Below are 6,308 nucleotides of genomic sequence, written 5' to 3'. Positions count from 1 at the left end.
GAACACTAGTCCTGATGTGAATGTAATTTCATCTCTGAATGTCCAGTATGCTAAAATGTCTTTATAAACTGCACTTCTTTCTCCTGGCCATCCCTTCATTATCCTGTCTTTCAGCAACAGCATTTCAGTGTCTTCTGACGTAGCTTTCTGAAACTGTAGTAGCTTTTCATCTGACATTGACAGCTGCAGTGTGAGCAGATTCACCTCCAACTCTTTATCCAGTGGATCCTCAGTCTGTTCTTTGAGGAAAGCTCGGCTTAAGGTGTCGGCAATGTAGAGTTCCTTTCCTGGTTTATACCTCACCTCTACCTTGTATCTCTGTAATCTCAGCAGCATCCGCTGTAGCCTCATCGGAGCTTGATGTAGTGACTTCTTAAAGATGCTCTCCAATGGCTTGTGGTCGCTCTCCACATTGATGTTTTTTCCATAAACATACTGATGAACTTTCCCACAGCCATACACAATAGCAAACAGCTCCTTTTCAATCTGAGCATATCTTTGCTGGCAGTTAGTAAGAGCTCTCGATCCATAGGCCACAGGTTGCCCCTCCTGCAACAGAACTGCACCTATTCCTTCCGAGCTAGCATCAACTGGCAGTGTGACTTGCTTGTTGACATCATAATACTTGAGTGTTGGAGCCTTACTGACCAGTTCCTTGAGTTGCTCAAAACTCTTTCTTTGCTGTTCCTCCCAGTGCCACTCCACATCCGCTTCCAGCAGCTCCCTCAAGGGGGCACTGTTATCTGACAGGTTGGAATGAACTTTGCAAGGTACTGGATCAAACCTAAAAACCTCATCGGTTCGGTCCTGTCCTGTGGTGGAGGTAGCTGAGTAACCGCTCTCACCTTTTCCTCATCTGGCTTTAACCCTTTGTCTGTCAGTGTGTGTCCGATGCACTTGATCTCAGTTGTTCTGATGATGCATTTTTTCTTGTTCAGTTTCAGCTTGGACTCTCTTACTCGGTCCAGAAGCCGCGTCAGTCTTTCATCGTGCTGTTCCTTGGAGTCTCCCCACACCAGTAGAGCATCTATGATGTTTACTACATCCAAATCCTCGATCAGCTCTGCTATGGCTCTTTGAAACACCTCTGGAGCTGATGAGATTCCAAAGGGTAGTCTCAGAAACCGTATTGGCCAATGGGGGTATTAAATGTACAAAGCTTGGAGCTCTCCTCATCCAGCTTGATCTGCCAGAAGCCTTGATTAGCATCTAGCACCGAGAAATATTTAGCATTTGGCATTCTTGAAACCACTTCTTCTACTGTGAGTAATGGGTAGTGTTCACGTTTTATTGCTTGATTCAAGTCTTTAGGATCCATACAGATGTGTATCTTGTTTGGTGTAACCACGGCAACCATACTGTTGACCCACTCTGTTGGCTCCGTATGCCTTGTTATAACTACCATACTCTCCATCCGATGTAGTTCCTGCACTACTCTGTCCCTTATTGCAACTGGAATCTTTCTGGGAGCGTGCACTACGGGTTTAACTGTGTGATCTATCTGTATGTGGTGCTGATTGGGCAAACACCCAAGTCCATCAAACAGATCTGGATTAGGGTTGTCAGGGTAACCGGTGTAGCGATAAACCCCAGTAAAAAAAAAAGTTGACAATAATAATAACTGTCTTATTTTTTTTTTAAATATATTATCTCGGTGGGTTTACCGTGGCTGCGGTGTAGGCGCGGTGACCCTTACCAGCCACCGTACCATCTGCTGAAGTTGCCAGTGGCACATGCGCACTTTGTTGTTTACAGCCAAAACTTTCTTGAAGCTAAAGCTGAAATAACGGCCAAAGGAGGAGACGGCAGCGCGCCGGACATTTATTATCCCTCAAAGAAGACAAATTCGGAAGTATGGGCATTTTTTGGATATTTGAAGAATGCCGAGGGACAGTTGATAGAAGACGACTATCCTGTTTGCAGCACTCATTTTTGTTCCCTTTGTACTCACAGGTAAGCGTTTTCTTGCCCAGCGCTGCCAGATTATGGCCGAAAAAGGGAACTAGCTTTGTTTTACTAGCTCTAAGTTTTCCTTTCAGTCCAAGGGCTATTAATGTTTTGAGTGACATTGCATTGCAGTCTGCTCCAGTGTCCAGCTTACAGGTAAGTTCTTTGTCTTTTATTTTTAATCTTTCAGTCCATGCATCTTTCATTTTATCCAACCGGACCTCTGTAATGTTTTTTCCTTCTGTGTGGAGCATGCCGAGAAACATCTCAGTTTCACTTTCACTTTGATTGACAGCATGCAAGTTCTTCCCGTGCTGCCTCCTCTGATCAGTGGGTCTGCACATCCTTGCAAAATGATTCTTTTTACTGCACACTCTGCAGGTTTGACCTATTGCTGGGCATTTTTTTCCATGTTTCTGCCCGCATCTGTTACAACTTGTCTCGTTCAGATCAGGTTTCCTTGTTTTCGCTGCACTTTTTACGTCATTCGATCTTGCTGTTCTCAGTTTATTGATTTCTACTTCTTCAGTAAGAGCTTTCACTTGACTGGTTGTGATCTCACTCGCCCGGCATATATCTATGGCTTTATCTAATGTCAAATCAGTTTCTCTCAGCAGCCTTCCTCTCACTTGACCATTGATTATGCCGCAGACTATTCTGTCCCGTATCAAAGACTCGTGTAGATCTCCAAACTCACAGTCTTTAGCTTTATTTTTTAGTTCCGTTCCATATGCATCAATGCTTTCAGCTTGTTTCTGTGCTCTCGTGAAAAACATGTGCCTGATGTATGGTACATTTTTCCTTGGCTCGCAGTAGTCCTGAAACTTCTTCTTTAGCACAGCAATCTATTTCCTCTTGAAAAAAATGAAAAGTATTACTTTTATGGCTTCTTCCCCGGCCACGTGTAGGAATGTTGCACATTGCACGTTTTCCGCCTTCTCCGCTATGCCGCTGGCGGTGCAGAACAGCTCGAAGCGTTGCAGCCAGTTTCTCCAATTCTCCGCAAGGTTGCCTTGCAAACTCAGGTTCTGTGGAGGCTGAAACTGTGCCATTTCCTTTCAGTTTATTCTTCTGACACCATGTCGTATTAATGAATCAGGACTAGGGCTGTTTAAGTGAACCAACTTTATCTCTGACTCTGAGCCTCACATGTTACAGCCATCTTGAACACCATCTTGAACTCCCCCCTCAGCTACAGGTGCCTGCATATACAAATCTCATTACATCACACAGGCAAATCGGCGTAATAATACCGCAACGGTAAGTCTATAAACGCGCCATGCCGGCATGGCGTTGCGCGAATTTTGCGGCATTCGTTCCACCTCTCTTGGTAGTAATATTGCGGTAATGGTCTGTTGTATGCGCCCTGGCGCAACAGAGGCAGATGGCATGATGACGTGGGGAGTTATTGCTGAGCTCCAGCTGGAAAATTTATTGAAAATGAAAGTAAACACAGGCAATAAGGTTTGCTTTTTGAACAAAATCAGCTGAGATGGAAAACTGGAGCGCCACAGCGCTCCATGAGCCTCTCTGTTAGAGCTGAAGCTCAGATCACCAGAGACTGCACAGGTACTGATGGGGACAGACACCTTTAGGAGCTGCTTGTTAAAAAAAACGTGACGATCACGGCTTCAATCACAATAAAAAGCAAGTTATGTCCAAGATAAAGGAAAGTCTGCGGCAGCGCAGAGACCGCCCCCCATACCCCCTTTATGCCACCATCACCTAATCTTTTATAAAATTGGCACGATTGCGCCACATTACCGCCACGGTCTGATCTTATAAACGACCTTTGTCCTCCCCAGGGAGCCGCGGCAAATCCCGTTTTGCAAATGCTATGGTCCTGTAAAAACAGCTTAAGACGCATAAGAAATTTTCTTTTGGCTTTCATCTGTCCCAGGAGCCCTGATACAGGCCAACCCCTTAAATCAGCCTTGCTGTGAAAAGAGCGATTTGCTCCTCCCACTTAGCCAGGACATGAATATGCTAATTAGCTGCTTGCTGATTGGTTGGTTTAACCAGAAGGCCTCAGACATTGGAGACTGCAGATTGGAGGAGGAAGGGCTCCACTTTATGAATTTTTAATAAGAGGTTTCTAAGAAAAGAAGTTTTTCACTTGCCTTTGTAAACTTTCTAACTGGCATAAAAATTAGGTTACACACGGCTTTGACTTTTTGGCGTGCTACTTTTGACCACCCAAGCTGTCTTTATTCACAAACAATCACAAGGTGTTGGTGTAGATTCTTTGTCCTCTTTAATGTAAAAAATCTCCCAGGCATAGCCATCGATGGTGCACTGAAACACTCCTACCCCCGCCCGGTCTCACAGCAATCCGGAGTAAGCTGTGTGTTTGTTTAGCGTGCCGCGCATGCACATTTTGACGTTTTTAGTGACTCAGGAGCCTGCAGCTAATCCAAAAGGGAACCGACTCAGAGTGCCGTTTCTTCTGCGACCGACACAACAACATTCATTTTCTTAATATCCGAAGCGCAGGCAAAGTGTTTTGCTAACCTGCAGGAAATGTCAAGGACAGTTATCCAGAAAGTATCTAAGGGTTACCAGAAATGTTACTAGGTTGTTCGCTAGATACTTTTAGGATTTAAAAATACAAGGAGGGGTCTGAAAACCTGCTACAGATAGCAAAAAAGTTGCTAAGTTTGCAACACCGTGGGAGGAGTGCTTGATTTGCAACTCGGAGCAGCACAAGAGGGAAGATCAATTAATTATCTTGGGAAACATGTTAGGGATGAGCGAGTACACTACTATCTGTATCTGTATCTGTTCAACCATCTAATTTATCTGCATCTGTACTCGGAGTGGGCGTAGCATAACCCGGCAGTGGGCGTGGTTTAAACGGAAGTGGGTGTGGTTTACATCAATATATTATTTTAAGTCTGAAATTGATATTAGAGCTGAAACGATTCCTCGAGTACCTCGAATAATTCGAGTACAAAAAATCCTCGAGTCAAATTATCTGCCTCGAGGATTCGTTTACTTCATATTTAATTAATTCATGGCTTTGCAATTGCCCGGGGTCATGTTTCACCCGGACCGAAATAAGTGACGCACATGCCCACTGGACTGAATGCACACGCGAGTAGCGAATATAACTTAACTTTCTCTTAAGCCATGGCGGACAACTTGAACCCCGGTGGAGTGCGAAAAAGACAGAAAATGTCAAAGTTGTGGGACCATCTTTCACGTCGTAAGGTGGAAAACGTAGTCCAGTGTAAATACAGTAAAATGGATTTAGCCTACCACAACACCACATCCTCCGTGCTGCAACACATGTAAATGTCACTTCTGCATGCGGACTCGGAGCCTCTACAAGATAATGCATTTTAGCCTGTTTTTCTATATATTCTGCGGACACTGCGACTTTTTCGTTTGTAGCACTCAGTTTCAGCTCACACCGTACGTTTGGTAGCAACACGTCGGACTTAAAATGTGCTAAAAATAGCAGTTTTTACACAACACGTCGGACTTTTTATTGTGTTATTGATGTCTGTTGTCCCTCGGGGTTTCTGCAGGAGGACACGGGTATTTATGAGTGGCGGAGGAAAACGAAAGAAAGTAAATAAATGTTTTGTGATCAGTATAATTTGACAAAACCACAGCAAACATGCTTTTGGCAATCCTTGTTAGTGTGAGAAAAAAAGTGTGGAAATTAAAACGGACGTGTGTTAATAGGGAAACAGCCGGCGAGCTGTTTGCGCCGTGAGCGGTTCTGGTTCTGTTTGGGCCGCAGCCGCTCGCAGCGTTATCCTCCTAGTTTTTGTCTGGCTTGCAGGCTAGCAGATTCTCACACGAGGGGAAAATCGGCTCAGGTTTACTTATTTTTTGCACAGGCATTTGTTTACTGTGAAGTAAAGTTGCTGAAGTTATGCAAACTAATTTTGAATAAAACTTGAATAACTGGCAATTGCTTGCTCATTTTAAGAGGTCTTTCATAATTATAACATGCTATTTGATATCAAATCAAATCACTTTTATTGTCACGTCACATGTGCAGGTACACTGGTACAGTACATGCGAGTGAAATTCTTGTGTGCGAGCTTCACAGCAATAGAGTTGTGCACAAATACAGTAATGTAAAAACAAGTAAAATATAAAAATGGCTAATCTAAATATATAAATGAATAAAGTAAACAATAAGATAAGAGATATAAAATGTACAGAGGTTGGTATGTGCAAAACAGTGGCATTAATGTACAGTATGGAGCGTGTAATGTTGGAACTCGGTGGAGCTCGCGACGAGGCAGCCATACTCGGCGCCATCTTGGCTCATCAATATATGATATAAAGGTTTACAAACACAAAAGGGTAATTTATTAGAGTACTCGATTAATCGAAAAAAAGAT

This window comes from Nothobranchius furzeri, chromosome 12 (genome assembly GCF_043380555.1).
Source record: "Nothobranchius furzeri strain GRZ-AD chromosome 12, NfurGRZ-RIMD1, whole genome shotgun sequence".
Lineage (NCBI taxonomy): Eukaryota > Metazoa > Chordata > Actinopteri > Cyprinodontiformes > Nothobranchiidae > Nothobranchius > Nothobranchius furzeri.
Note: the sequence above shows the minus strand (reverse complement) of the source record.